This window comes from Octodon degus, unplaced genomic scaffold (assembly GCF_000260255.1).
Source record: "Octodon degus isolate 3935 unplaced genomic scaffold, OctDeg1.0 scaffold00094, whole genome shotgun sequence".
Taxonomy (NCBI): domain Eukaryota; kingdom Metazoa; phylum Chordata; class Mammalia; order Rodentia; family Octodontidae; genus Octodon; species Octodon degus.
In genome coordinates this window covers 337,738-353,274 of record NW_004524670.1, presented here as the reverse complement: position 1 = coordinate 353,274, position 15,537 = coordinate 337,738, and the positions used below count along the sequence as shown (strand labels likewise).

Genomic DNA, 15,537 nt, shown 5'->3' with positions numbered 1-15,537 from the left:
TATAGTGTTATCTTCCAACCAATTATTCATATTACCAGATATATGTATGTAAAATTGGAAGAAGAAAAAAAGAAAGATATCAGAAATTAAGAAGATAAACAGGAGAAACAATTTTAAGGAGAAAAAGAAACCAAACATTAACTGCTTCTTTCCATAGACCAGAAGAGATGCACAGCACAGTTGTCCAAACCATCCTGTTTCCATACATAGATAAATCTCTCTTCCCCTCTCCCTCTCCTGTCCTTCTCCTCAACTCAGTAACTCCTTTTGAATAGTTCTTCCCTTTCGCCAGTGGCTATTGTACCCTTCAGATTCCAGTTCTTACACTAAGGAGACAATACAATGTTCGCACATGTGGGTCTGATTTATTTCATTGAAGAGTATGGTCTCTAGTTGCATCCATTTACCAACAAAAGCCTCAAATTTATCCTGTTTTATAGCTGAATAATAATCCACTCTGTAAAAATACCACATCTTCTTTATCCATTCTTCAGTTGATGGTCATCTTGGTGTTTCCAGGATTTAGCTATAAAAAATCGCACTGCTATAAACATGGGTGCACATATATCACTGTGGTATGAGGTTTTCAGTTCTTTTGGAAAAAATATCCAGGAAGGGAGTAGCTGGGTTGAATGGGATTTCCCTAGTACAACCATTATGGAAGTCAGTGTGGACATTCCTTTTAAAAAATCATTATCTTTAACTCATATTTTGAAAATATTAAATTGTTGTCACTGATGAGCTATTATCTAGGGAATTATAATTCCATCAAGTTTCTTGTTGGCAAAAAGTATAATTACTTAAGCTACTGCAGTTTCCTAAATTTAAAAGAAGAAAATAATTCAGAACAATTTTTTTCAGAACTTTTTTTTTTTTTTTTTCAGAACCAAGGATTGAACTCAGGCCCTTGCGCTTGCCAGGCAAGCACTTATTCTACTGAGCCATCTCCCCAGCCCTCAGAACTATTTTTTAATATGAAGAAAATTTCTCAAGAGTCTTGCTGTAGTCCTGGGTAAAAGTGACTTACATTATTATCTTACATTATCTTATAAGTTGGGGACAATCTAGCTCTGAGAGGGAAAAATAATGCATTGGTAAGTAGACTTCTTACAACAGAAGGATGTAGTTGGCTAGAAAATTTCTCAGATTTTTTTGAGATGATCTAAAATGTCTTCTGAAGGAACAAGAAAAAGGAGAAAGAGTCCTAGTCTCACAAACTCTTCCTTTGTCTTGAGCACACAGAATTTTAACTTAAAGGAGAAAAGTAGAGGAACAAAGATTTATATCAAAGGTGACAGTGTTGGTGGAAGAAGAAATAGAACCTTTGCTGAAAGGTTATTGTAGAATTCTCTCCTCCAGATGGCCTATTAGGAGAAACTACTAATTATCTGGTAAATTCTGATTTATTTTTTAGTGACTTTAACTTTCACGTAACATCAGGCAATCTACTCACCCAGCTCTGAATGATTAAACATCTCTTGTTTTAATTCTATTTGTGCAATTTCTATTTGTTCCAGAGATACAAAGTTTAGCTTGTCACTATTTGACCCCAGATTTGCTCTTCCTAAATACACATTAAAATGCTTGCATCTTTTAGGAGTACACATTGTTACAATATTTTTTTAATATGGCTAAACTCTAATTTTATATTTCTCTTCAATTACTTTGGCAAATTTCTTCTATATATTTAAATCCATAAAGATCCAGCCTGAGGTTACATATTCAGGTGGTATTGCCACATTACTATAACGCTTCTCAGGAGAAAGCCCAGGCACAAATTCAGGGAAGTCACAATGTCTCCACAGCTCCACAGTCCTGCACAGAGGTACCACAAGGACCACAACAAACTACACAGATTGTATGTCAACTTCTCACTCAACACCCAACTTCATAACCAAGGGTAAGCTCAAATTTAAAGATTTCAAGATAACTAGATTGCCTGTACAAATTTACATTTTCTCAACAATGGATCATATAAAGATAAGGTCCATATGCTAAATGCTTTCAGCTTTCCAAAGGTATTTTCTTCCATTCTTTAATCTGTGTCCAGTTAATTTACTTTGTTGGAGGACTACACACTTGTGTCTTTATATGACATGGAGTTTTATTTCTATAGGTGCACCTTAAGTTCACCTTCTTCCCTACAAACTGCACTCCTAAGCCTAGACATTGTTTCCCATGTACGTAGAGGAAGGATGTATAATTCAGCTAATTTTAAATTAATGTTTCCATTTTCCCAAAGTATAACAATGTTTTATGCCTAAGTAACCTGCATAGCACCTACCCTACCTACCAGATCCCTGCGTGCCTGAAAGCCAAGGTGGCTGAAATAACCTGCCTCATTCAGAGTAATGCTCTGGGACCATCCCCTTTGCCTGGAGCCTCATTTTCCAACTGGAGGTGAGAAGACCAGCACCACACTGGATCTCTAAAGCTATCTCATATTTTGAGATGTTCTCTTGCTTTCTGTTTTTTGAAACTCGTGATTGCCACAGTTCTTTTTAGATCTTCTCTAAAAACACTGTGCTGTCTTCTAATTCATTTATCCAATAAATTTATAGTATGACAGACACTATTCTAGGTTTGGGAGATGTAACAATGAACAAAATGTATGGAGTCCCTCACTTCATTATATTTTCATTCTACTGGCCAAGACAAATGACAAACAGATAAACAAGTAACATATATATGGGAAAGTATTTATCAGTACTAATGAAAAAACATCAACTGGAGGAAAAAGATTAATAAGATGGATGTTTTGAAGTCATCCAGAAAAGCCTGTCTGATAACACTTGAGCAGATGGATAAGGTAGTGGAAAATGATGACACACAGATTTTTGCAAAGCGTGTTATAGAGGTTATAAACAAGTGCAGAGACCCAAGATGCTTTCACAGAAGGTATGTTTCAGATGTTAGATGAACATCAAGGTTAGCTACTCTGCCCCAGATCCCAGGATACCTGCCAACTGCAGCTCAGGCCCAACTGGCTTCTATCTTGGGTAGATCCATATGGTCACCCTCATGGGGAAGAATGAAGCCCTGACACTAGAAAGGAGAGAGTGGACACCTTGCTGTTAAGTAGTGTGAGAGGACAGATCCTAGTGTGGAATGAGTAGCTGAGATCCTTACCACACATTCTAGGATTCTGTGCAAGCATATATGTAAATCTATACTTATACAACCAGTAAATCTAAAAAATAAAGAAATTTCAACTACAAATTAAACCAACAGAGATTAATAATATCATATTCGTGTTTTTAAAAGGTACACATTTTCACAAATTCCCAAGCATTTCTCTGAAAGTAGAACACTACAGTGAAAGATGGCTGAGATTTAGTTTTCAAACAAAGTTTTAAAGTATTAGTCAAATTTTCCCACCTCTTGTTAAGCTTCTGAATTACATGCACTCAGTGGTCAGTAGTGGCTGAAGGTGATGTTTGACAAAGACCTAACAAAATTTTGTTGTTAGTAGCATGAGTTGTATTTTCATATTTTTGATTTAAATCTTAACTTTGTTACAAGGAGAGTAAAGTGCTATAAAGGAAAATGTGACAATCCAGAATTTTAAGCTTGCTATCCAAAATGCATTTGTTTCAAAATTAATTCCAAAAGGCTCAAGATGGCAAAAAGCTAAACTGAAAAATAAATTACATGTTTATAGAAGAACATCTTCCTTAGGTAGTATACATAACATCTCATGTCACATCACAATTGTTGTCTTGCTTCAAAATGATACTCTAATACAAAATGTGAGGCCACAGAAGAAAATATGGAGCATGAAGAAGGATGAGATGGGCAGGTTAAGGTGGGAAGATGGCACTATGTTTAAATCTAAAATATTCCACAAAGTGTCATAGATTCAGACGTGGTGCTTTGCCAAGGCAAATAGATCATAAAGATACCAGCTTCATGAATTCAGACACTGACAAGTTCATAGCTAAAGGGCTATCAGGATGTAGGCGTGAATTGGAGGAGGTAGGGCAATGAGCTCATGCATTTTTGAGGTCTCATCTCAGTGCTCCTCCCTCTCACTTTGTTTCCTGGCAGCCACGAGATGAGCTGCTCCTGTCTCCAGCCTCTCCACCAAGATGTTTCTGCCCTGGGGCAAGTCAGTGATGGACTAAACCTCTGCAACCATGAGCCAAGCTAAACAATTTCTCCATTAAGTTATGTATGTCAAATATTTTCTCCCAGCAACAGAAAGATGACTAATACAAAGGAGAAGGCATTTTCTGCAGCAGCTAGTGGGTGAACATTTAAATAAAGCACGAGCTTCAATTTGGTAGAGATTCATTGCTCAAACTAGTGTTCGTGAAGCAAGCTCCCCAGTGCCTTCTTCCTTGACTGGACTAGTCAGGTGAAATGGTATCAGCACTATCATAGCAGCCAGGAAAAGAGCCTGTTGTCTCAGCCTCTCCAATCACCAGTGGTGGAATTCTGGACAAGCCACTTAACCTCAGTGGACCTCAACTTTCTCATCTGGGACGAGACATTTGGAGAGAGCTATCCCTTACAACAGTTTTGTGAAACAAGAGGAATTGACAGGTGATGTCATACATACTAACTTCAAAGTTAGTATTCTCATTGTTTTATCTTTCACTACAATGTGAACCCTGCAAAAACACATGACATAAGCGACATCTAGAAGATGCTCAGAAGGGTGTGCATTAGTCATGCTCTATTTTTAAACAGAAAATACAGTTCATTCTTCACATGTAATAACATTTAAAATATTTGCTAATCAAAAAATTGTTTCTGATTGAAATTGTAACAAGCATTAAATAGTAAAAATATGTAAAGTATGAATCTGATTTTTTTATAAATATGCAAATGCTAAGGGGCAAAAAAGGTTAAAAAACCAAACAACTGTCAGTGGTTTTCCTGAGAAAAAGATTCAGCAGAAATTTGAGACATAATTACTTTCTACACAAGGCACTCTATCATATGTACATACTACATATCATTCTAGTATCTATAGAATCAATTAATTGATTTTTAACTTGCTAGAACACAATAACTGTTGTTGCAAACTAGTTGGCTGGAAGCTGTTTCCCATGTTATATGTCAAGCCACGTAAAAAAGAAGAAAAAAAAAGGAAAAATAAAATGCATAAAGAGAGATTGTGGGTTTTTTTTCTCTGTTAATACAAATTTGAGTAAAAAAAATCTGCCTTTTTTTCTTTTTTTGCATTCCTGTGACCCCCAGGAGAGTAGTCTGGGGGCTGATTATTAGAGCATTTGAGCGAGTGGGTTTGCCTGGAAGCGATAGCCAGCAAAGGCTGGAAGATAGAAATAATGATAAAGCACACGGGGCTTGTAGAGCTGCTGAGAGGAATAGCAGCGTCTCAACCAGACACTGTTTTTGTTAATTGTATCTGACTCCACTTGATTATGTATTTCATTGAATTTAAATGTTGATGAGGGGCCACTGCTCCATGCTTCTCATCAGAAACTTCAATAAAAAGGGCATTCCAGAAACCCTCAAAGGCCAGCCATGTGAATACATTACCCTCCTCCTTGTGACACTTTCGCTCCAGGAACATGATCACTTCTCATCAGTCTGTGTCTGTGAGCATTTCTAGAACACTTCATTGGCATAATACCCAAAGAAAAAGCCTTTATACGATAATGGAAGCAATACAAAACACATGCTTTCATGTCGTGTACAAATTTATGACAGTCACACAAACAAGGATATTTGTTTCCTATGTGTGTATACCACTTCTGCAAGTTGTTATTGACAAATGGGAAAAGCTAAATGTACCATATAAGGACAAAATAATAGCATGATGTGGAACCGACTGCTGCCTCTCCATCCAGTTAACACCAACAAGCCACAGAAGCCTGTCACTTGAGGCTTCACAGTGAGCGAGACAGCTACACAATGATCTGAAATTCTAAGCCTCAAGAAATCAAAGGATACTGGGATGAACACAGTTCTTGGAGTCAGTCATGGGTTGGAATCCTACTCTATCTGGGAGAGTTGGGCTAAGCTTGTTCAACTTTCAGTTCCTTGGTTTGCCCAGATGTCAAATGGGAACATCAATAATTATTTTAATGTATTACAGAAATTAATGGGATAATAATGTGAAGCCCTTTTGAGAATCTGTGATAGCACCTTCTATGATACCTAGCAGTGACCCACTCAAAATGCCACCCTCCCTCCATCCATCCATTCCTCTCTCACTCACTCCCTTCTCCTTCTTTCTCTTTTCCATTCTCTCCTCTCACCTTTTCTTTCCTCCTCTTATCCTCCTCTTCTTCTCTTCCCCCTCCTATTCCTATCTCTCTCCTCCTCCTCCCTCTCACTAGAAATCACTACACTTTGTTTTTCTACTTCTGATCTGAATTCAACACACAGTAGCAGTGATATAAGCCAAGACCAGTCAATTGATGAGTGAAATAGTTGTCTCCTGTTTTCTATCTTAAATCTTCAAAAAACCCAACAACACAATTGATAACTAACCACATATACAAGTTTGTAAGTGAAAGAACTATTCTAAACTTTGTCTGCATTTCTCTCTAGTCCTAAGACAAAGGATAAACAGGTGACACAGACAAAGCTTTTGTGTGTCTTTCATTTTTATCTTTCTGGTCTTGCTCGTACCATGGAAGGAAATTTTACTGATTAGCAAATCAATCAGATCATAGAATATTTTTCTGTGGTACAATGTCTCACTGCCCAGCTTAGACTCATAGTGATCCTCCTGTTTTCAAACTCCCCAGGGCTGAAATTACAGGCCCAGACTCTGTCACTGGCTAAGTATGCCCTGGGGACAGGGCCAGCATGGCATGTGGGACCAGGAATCAAACCCTGGTCTCTGCTCTTGCCAAAGTAGGCACTTAGTCTGCTGAGCTATCTAGCCAACCCTGAATATTTAAATAGTATACTCACACCATATTAAACAATATTTTCTTTAATATTTTCAATAAGGGTACATGCATACACAGTGTTGCTATAAGCTTATGACAGAGTCAAAAAGTATCCTTTCCACCACTTTATAGGAAGAAGACAGTGAAAATAATGTCAGGTGAGTGAGGTACAATCAAGCAAAAAAAAGTTCAATAGTCAAGATAAATAATACTTCAATAAAATGTTTTTAAAATCTCAATGTCAAATTTTCATGATGAAAAAACATTAAATTTTTAATAAAGACAAGCACCAGCACTGAATTTGTATAATGCTGCTTCTTTCATCTAATTCTAATTGCAATATTGAGTAGAGTTTTGGTCAGAATTTAGAGATAAGGGTTTCAAGCCTACTTCTAACGCTGACACTACTTCTTTGAATACTACTTCCTCATCTTGGGTGGGTTGGAAATTTGATTACAGAACTTCCTCTGAATCAACAAACTAGAAAATTCTATGATTTTTAATAATGCGAATCTGCATTATTTCAGGCATCAATGACTCAAAGGGGTCACACGATGGATTTAATCTCTCTCTGCCCTGTGTACGAGGCACCTAACATGTACCGGGCATTGGTTTAGGCACTGAAAACACAAAGTCAAACTAATTAAAGCAACATAGAGAAGGAAGTCAAAGCAGAGTTGAGAGTTTAGGCAAACCATCCCTACAAACTGACTTTTGAGGGCTGCGGAGATAGCTTGACCTAGGCGCCTGCCTGGCAAGAGCAAGTTCCTGAGTTTCATCACCTGAACCACATGCGGTTCAGGGCCCTAGGACCCTGGGTGCTTAGGGCCAGCTGTGGATCTGGACACAGTAGTGCACACCTGTAAACTCAGCGCTGGGGAAGCTGAGACAGGAGGACCATTACCATCTGAACTGTGTAGTGAGACTCTGTATAATAATAATTTAAAAAGTGACTTTTGCCCTAAAAGTCTAGAAGAGTTAATGATGGGAAAGCAAGGATGGGATTCTAGAAAGAAAGAACAGCAAAGCCAAAAGCGTGAAAGTAAAAGAAAAATATCTTCATGGTGACTATAGATGCAGCTTAGTGTAGCTGAAACAAATGAGATGAATGGGAATTCTTCCCTAAACACACACACACACACACACACACACACACACACACACACACACACACTCAAATAGGGTATAGCACAAAGAGCTGCCCACTACCTAGGTGACAGGCTTCTACAGCCACTGGAATTCTATCTTACAACACAGTACATCCTTTTCCAAAGCAGCATATAATTTGTGAAGAAATGTTGCAAACCTCACATTCTGAAATATTTAGGGTTTATATCCCTCAATACCAAAGACGTAGTATAATTAATACATGTAGTCACTTCCATGAATATAATTTGCTAAATAGCTAAGTCCTGGTGCATAATGCCCATGAGTCTGAAGAATGTGAAGACCAGCCTCAGGCAAGCAAACTCGTCTTCCAGAGACAGATGTGAGAAGTAGACAAGGAGGCAAATTTACCAGCAGACATTCCCAGCACATGTTTACTCCTCCCAGGGTTATGGTCTATCCCTGCCATATTTATGTCTGCTGATTTAATTCTTGTATTCAGGAAGACAGGATCAGAGCCAGCTACTTGTATTCAACCAAAACCAGTTTTAATAGACATCAAAGCACACCATCTCTAGAGACCCAAGCACAAAGCCAAAGCTCCATGTGTTTAACCTGTTGTCATACTTAATATCTAGTATCTATTGAGTACTTGATCTGTGCCAGGATGCACAAATAATTAACTCATCTAATTCTGATATCCTTTGTGATGGGTTCTACAATATATTGTCTTCACTTTCTGCAAAGAGGTAAAGGAAAGCATAAAAAAGTTAACTGAGCACTCCAGAGTTACAGTGGATTATGTGGCAAAATCACAATTAAGAATTCAATTAATCAGAATCTCAAATTAATTCACATAACAGCCTGTCTAATGTTAGAGTCTGTAATCCCAGAAATGTGCTAGAGTACCAGGGCACATCAGCCTGCATGGCCAAGTGTCACCATTAGGCCCTGTAAGGATTCTTAGATTTCCAGGATGCTCAAGTATCTGAATTATCTGGGGTACAGGAAACACCTCAAACACTTAACAGTGAAGAGATGAGACCACTGGTGTCTGTTCCCAATTCTTCCTTCTTCCTGCTCTTGAGACAAGGATTCCTCCCCACACCTTGTGTTTTCCTTAGGCTCCTTCCCATCTGTTCTTCTTTGGTAAGAAACCTGGAAGCTCATGGCACCTTTTCTCAGTAGCCCCATAACTCTCCTCCTGGCACACTTTATAAATGACTGATAACTGCATCATCTGGATATTCTTACTGCCATTCCCCACTGAGATCTGGAATATACCTTCTAAGCACACTGTTGTACTGAAACTGCTTTCCTCCCTTCACTAGAGAACTCTTGCTCATTGTCTTTTTTTTGGTCCCTGTCTTATTTTATTTATTTATTTATTTATTTATTTATTTTGTATTTCGGGGGAGGGTCTACAGGGTGTTCAGGGTCTCACTACTAGATCGGACTCACGGTGATTCGCCTCCAGTGTACAGCCTCCAACGATCTGGGATTACAGGTGCGTGCCACTATGCCCAGTCTCAATTGCCATCTCAGCAAGTTCCCCGGGGGCAGGGTAGGCACAGCAGGCCCCTGCACCTGCACTTTAATCTGCTATGCTATTTGGGGGTTTTTTCCATAATTTTATTGAGAAACAAATAGCAATGAGACAGTTTCAAATCAAATTGGTAGGACAGTTCCAATAAATTTAGCCAGCCCATGGTTCCCTGTTTTAAATCCCTTCAGTCTCTCTTCAGTTAAAAATTGTCTCAACCACCTCAGCTGTAAAGTAAAGAAAGCAGTCACCCATGGGAGTGCAATGATATCCCATCTGTGAACACTTCCTCAGGCCTACCCCAGGTTGCTTCTGTGAGGTCTGATCAGCCCTTCTAGGGATTCCTAGTGTGTTCTGCGGTCATGCCACCTCTTGTCCATCTTTCCTGAGAATCCCCACCCTCTGTTCTTCACTGAGGCTTGTCTGTCTCCTATATCTCTAAATGTTGCTGAATGCTGAGATTTACTCTGCAGCTCTCTGGTTTCTTGACTTTTTGAACTTTTCTTTTATATGAGCCATAGTTGGTGTTTCCTGTGAAGCCATTCTACTCTGGGATCATCTGTCCTAGTATTTTCTAGAATGTTCCAGTGTCACTTACAGATCACCCCCTACATAACACCACTGAGCCTCTCACCTTCTGAACGATTCTCCCTCCCCAGTCCTCTGCAAACTTTTACCCAGTGGCAGGCTCCGAGAGCTCTCTTTGGTGCTCCTCCTATAGACAATCTGAAAAAAAATCTGACTATACTTTTCTCTGTTTTGGTAGCTCACACTTGTACTTTCAGATTACAACACAGCACGCTTTGGCTTGGTTCAGTAAGGGACCTAATTCTTAGGGCTGCATGGCTGATGTCTAGGATATCAGTGGTCTGCTACACATTCTAGGACTGCCAGATATCACAAGTTATTAATGAGACTTTATAGTTTATAAAGTCCCTAGTCCAAGCTTATTTTAATAGCTCTTACAAAGTACATGAAATCTGTAAATTCCAACAAAAAAGAAGAAATAGGGGATTCACATTTACTCCCAATCTACTATATATTGTTAATTAACTGTGTAATTACTTTTGCCTCCAACACAGCCATATATTTAATATAAAATATGATATATCAGTGCTATTTCCCAGTAACAGTTCAGATTACAGGTGCTCTTTGTGAAAATGGATGAGTAAAAGATGTCCTTGTTATTAATCTGTGGCCTCGCTGGAACAGTTTTTCACTGACTTTCCCAAGTTGATCACTTTGAAGAAATGGAAGTGTCAGATTTAGCTTCCACTATATTAATGAAGAATGATCACTTTGTGTCTTGATTTCTCACTCATTTATTTATTCATTCCCTCAACAATATTTATGGAGCCTCTGCTATACTCAGCCTTCACTTATTGTTGAGGACAGCTGTGAATGCCTTGGCTTCACCATGCAAATAAATATTGTAGAAGTAGAGGATGAAGAGGGAACACACAGAAGGAGACACTTGGGGTAACTGCAGGATTTTCTTGTCTCATTTGCTTCCCAGATATGTCTCCTCCCTCCATTCCTACTCTACTCCCCTAATTATCTTGCACTGCTATTTCCACAACAGGCACCCTACTCCAGTCTCACCATCTCCAATTCACTGAGCACTCTTTGGTCACAATCATCATGATCTAATGCAACCCTTATTCTATCTTAGGCTTTTCCAGCCTTCAAATGCTCCCGGTGCAAGTTATGCAGAAGTCTCTTTTGCTCAGGATGGTTCCACTCTCTGCCCACTCCCACTTAGTTATCTGGCTTAATGTTGTGCCACTCCAGAAATCTAAGAAGACCCCACATCTCTTGCTATAGTCTCACAGAACACTAGTCCTTACAGGTTTTCTGCCCGAAGTCTTTCTCTTCTTGTCCTAGGCACAGATCATATCAAGCTTCCCAAGAAAACTTAATCTTCTTCCCTTCTTTGCATTGTAGGTCTTCCCTTTTCGCCACCATAGTATCCTGACCACATCTCTAACCAAACTTCATAGGCTTAGTTGTTAATTAGCATCACCCAAGGGCTGGGAGGTGCTTTTCACCTCTCTCTGGCTCTAGCCACATGGGATGGCCTTCAATTACCCCAAGTTATTGAGCACCTTCACACATTTCCTCTCTCCAGAATGTCTCGTCTATCCTTTCCTACATGCAAAGACTATTCTTTTCAAGTATCTCAACAATCACCTGCTCAAATCCCAAATGGAACAAAAATTAACTTACATCTCTGTACTGCTGGCCTTTGATTTACTAGGCAATTATAACAGTTAATCAGCTCAAATCGTAATTAGTTAACGCCTGTTTCTCCCTTCTTGAAGGCAGGCACTATTTTTTACTTGCTTATGATTTTCTCTTCCAAGATCCAGTACATAATAAGTATTGAAGCATGGTTTCTAAATGTTGAGAAAATCTAGGAAAAGATGGAATGCATAGCACATGCATTAAGAGCTCATAATATAATACAGAAGTATTTCACTCTGATTGTTTCATGTGCATTAATATTGTACTTACAACTAGATTGTAAATTCTATGAACTGTTATAAAATTCGATAAGACTTCCAATGCTGAATACAGGATATGCAGTCAATAAGTACTTGTAAATACTGAATAGGAAAAAAATAAAGCAGTCTTACAAATGGAGGAGGAAGTATATCATAGCAGAACGAATAAAAAAAACTCTAGTAAAAGCATGAAAACTAGTAAAAGCAAAAAAAAAAAAAATCTTGATGTTTTCTTGCCAAGATTTGCTAGAAAAGTGATGAGAATATTCATTAAGAAATAAAAAGCACATACGCTGACAATTATTTTTAAACCTCCTGTATGCCAATTTCAACTTGAAAATATTTCTGGAAAGGTCTTCACTGGTTATTTGAAAAAGAGAAGAAAATGAATGTTTTCAGATCTCTGTCTTAATAAATCCCTTTAAAAATCATACAAACCAATCTGTTTTAGTAATATCCACTCCTTTCTTGATTTCCCTCCTTTCCTCCTCTCCGCTCCCCTCTTCTCCTTTCCCCTCCCTCCTCCCCTTCCCTCCTCCCCCCTCCCTCTCCTCCCTTCTCCTCTCCTCCCCTCTCCTCTTCCCTCCCTTTCTCTCTCCTCTTCCCTCCCCTCCCCTCTCCTATTCCTTCCCCTCCCTTTCCCTCCCTTCTCCTCTCTTCTCCTCTCCTCTCCTCCTCCCCTTGGCTATGCTAATTTAGGAGTCAAGATCTCTTTCAAGTGTGAAATTTTAAATGGATCTCACATACATTGTGCTTCTCCCACTTCAAAGTCACAAATGTTGAAAAACAAAGAGAAGTCCCTGTCCAAGTTGCAGGAGGAAGATGGCCTCAACCTGGCCTTCCAAAGTGAGGAGAGCCCTCTGATGACCAGCAGTTACCAGCAGTTTAGATTCTGAGGCCTCATGCCAGCATTTTCATGGCTTTCCTTACAAACCCCAAACTCTGTGGTACAAAGAGCTAAAAATGGGCCTGTCTGCCCATTCCACCTTCCAGGCACAAACAGCTTAAGATGGCAAACTTTCATACAAGGCACTTTCTTAGACCCGAAGAACTGACTCATGATTATGCTAAAGGTAAGTCCAGGAATAATTAAGTCTTTTATGCCCCAGATGTGACATTCTAAATATCAGCAAACCAGACGCCCACTCCATAAATGAGAACTGTGGAATGCAGAAGTCCTGTTAAAACTGCCAAGTTCAGCTGCTCACACTGGACTTCTTTTTGCTCCAGGTGGCCTGCGGTCTCACCACTCCTAAACATCTTCTGCCCTTCCCCTTTGTCCTGGCCCTCGACTCCCCACATTCTGTCTGAAACTCAGCTGTTTCAAAGGGCCATTAGATTTCAGGCTTTCCCCAAATGTAATCAGGCGCGCCACGCTCTGAGATCCTGTCCCAGTGGGTCTGCATCTTAAGGAATCCTTTTCACGGGATCATTTTCTTAGGACCGAAGAGATTCAGAACCATGTCTTTCCAGCAGACATGTACGAAGCAGCAAAACATCTCTTTCTAAGAAACAGGTTGAAAGAGGAAAAAAGAAAGATATCCCACAAAGAAAAATAATAACGCAAAACCCTCTACATATTCCACACGTGTGTGTCATAAAACCTCAGAGCAAAAATAAAGCTCCAGCTGCCACAGTCACCGCTGCCACCACCGCAGCCCCATGGAACTCCCAGCGCTGCCGCGGCAGTGTGCGTGAACGCTGCGCCTACCCTAGGGAAGAGAGATCCCCGCGCCCAGCGTTTCTAGGTGATTATAGCAAGCCTTTCAGTAACTCATCAGTCATCCCCACACTGACCCAAGCCTCACCCCGGCGCCTCTGGCACTGGTGCTGAATGAAAAAAAAACCTAAAGATCTCCCTCCAGCAGGTGACACCCCCTCCCCCTTGCTCACGCAAACACACACACACACACACACACACACACACACACACACACCTCACTACTATGCGCCTGGGGCATGGGACTTGGGGTGAGGGGCGGGAGGATGGCTGGTGCCCACGCTGGAGGCAAAAATCAATCTCAAAGCCGACAGCTGAAGGAGAGAAATCCCAGCCCCTGCCGGATGGGAAGATTTGGCATCAGCTACCTGCAGGGCGACCCGGCCCGTCCGCCCACCCACGAGCACCGGCTAGCGATGCAGCCCCGAAAGCAGTCCGCAGGGTGGAACTGGACGAAGAGAGCCTCCACGCCCCCTTTGTCTCCACGTTTCCCAAATGACAGGAGAGGAAAGTTTACGAGCAGGGAGGCGGTTGCTTTCTGCTGGGTCGATTTGACACCTCGCAGGAGGAAACGCTGCCTGGGGTCCCCCTCTCCCCCCACGCACCCCCGGCGCTGCTGGCCTCTGCACCTTGAAACCCACAAGCCACCTGCACGGCCGCCTCGGGTCTGGAAGCTGCCCGAGCTCCCCAGGCGCAGCGACTTCCCGCAGCTGCAGGCTGCCGGCGCCGCACTCACCTCCGGCGGCGGGGGAGCGTCCTCCTGGGCGCCCTACTGGGCCGCCTGGCTCCCGGCAGCGAGGTGCATTCAGGCAGCGGCTGGAGACCCGCTCCCCCCGCGCTGCTGCATTCCGCCTGCGTGGGAGAGCGAGCCGGCGAGCGCGCGGCGCGGGCGTCTGAGAGTGTGTGTTGGTGCGAGTCTGCGGGTGTGTGGGTGTGTGAGTGTGCGCGCGCGCGGGCGGGGGCGGCGGATCACAGATCCCCGTTGGCGCCCATCCTGCTGCGGGTCTCCTCCGCCGCCTTCCCCTAGCGCTGCTGCTAGCGCAGGGTCCAGGTTTCAGGATCTCCTGTTTGTTTAATGAAAGGAAAGGAGCAAAAGGCTGGCGGGGAGGGGGCAGGAGGGGGGCTGGAGGGGTGGGGAGGGCGCCGGGCCGCGCATGCTCAGAGCGGGGCACTGAGCGCTGGCTGGGGAGCAAGGCGCAGAGAGCATGCCAGTCGGAGGGGCAAGCTGGACTGCGCCCACCCGGGGCCGCCAGGGCTCCTCGAAGTCCCCGTACAGACAGCGGGGAAACCCAATCGCAAATGTGCGCCTCGCTCGGTACGCCGGGACTCCTTCGGCGCAGCAAGCCGGTGGCGGGATCCCCACCTACCCTAGGAGACCACTTCTGCTGCGCGCCTTAGCTAACGCCTGCCTCTCCTCGCCCTGGGTATTTTTAGGGCTGGGGATCCCCTGGGCGCTAGCTGTGAGGCGTCTGCGCAGAGGTCCACAGGTGACAACCTGAACTAAAGTGAGCTCCCTGATTTGAGTTTCTTCCCCTCCCAAGTTTCACTCTGGAGAGCGTGAAAGGGCAGGTCCGCTGGAGTCCTCCAAGCAGGTTTGAAGATGGATCGAGAGCAAAAAGGAGCACAAAAGGGATCCTCTCCGAGGGACGAAGGGGGGAGTAAAGGAAGTTGAGTCTCTGGGGCCCCATACTTAACCCCCTTGGTGACTGAATTAAACGGAGGAGACATTGGCTGTATACAGGAGGGCAAAAGGAACAATGGAGCTGTTGTCCCGCTGGCGTCAAATGCCAG

At 42.2% G+C, this 15,537-nt stretch overlaps 1 protein-coding gene across 2 annotated transcripts in view; it reads right to left on the bottom strand.

The window, feature by feature from the left end:
• The window catches only part of Plppr1 (phospholipid phosphatase related 1), a 344,999-nt gene extending 330,206 nt beyond the window's left edge, over positions 1-14,793 (bottom strand). The window contains exon 1 of one of the 2 annotated variants that reach the window (XM_004638056.2): positions 14,483-14,793. The gene's annotated coding sequence lies outside the window, so the exon portion shown is untranslated. The remainder of the gene's footprint in view (positions 1-14,482) is intronic. The other variant, XM_004638055.3, reaches the window with a different exon arrangement.
• Positions 14,794-15,537: the final 744 nt, after the last annotated feature.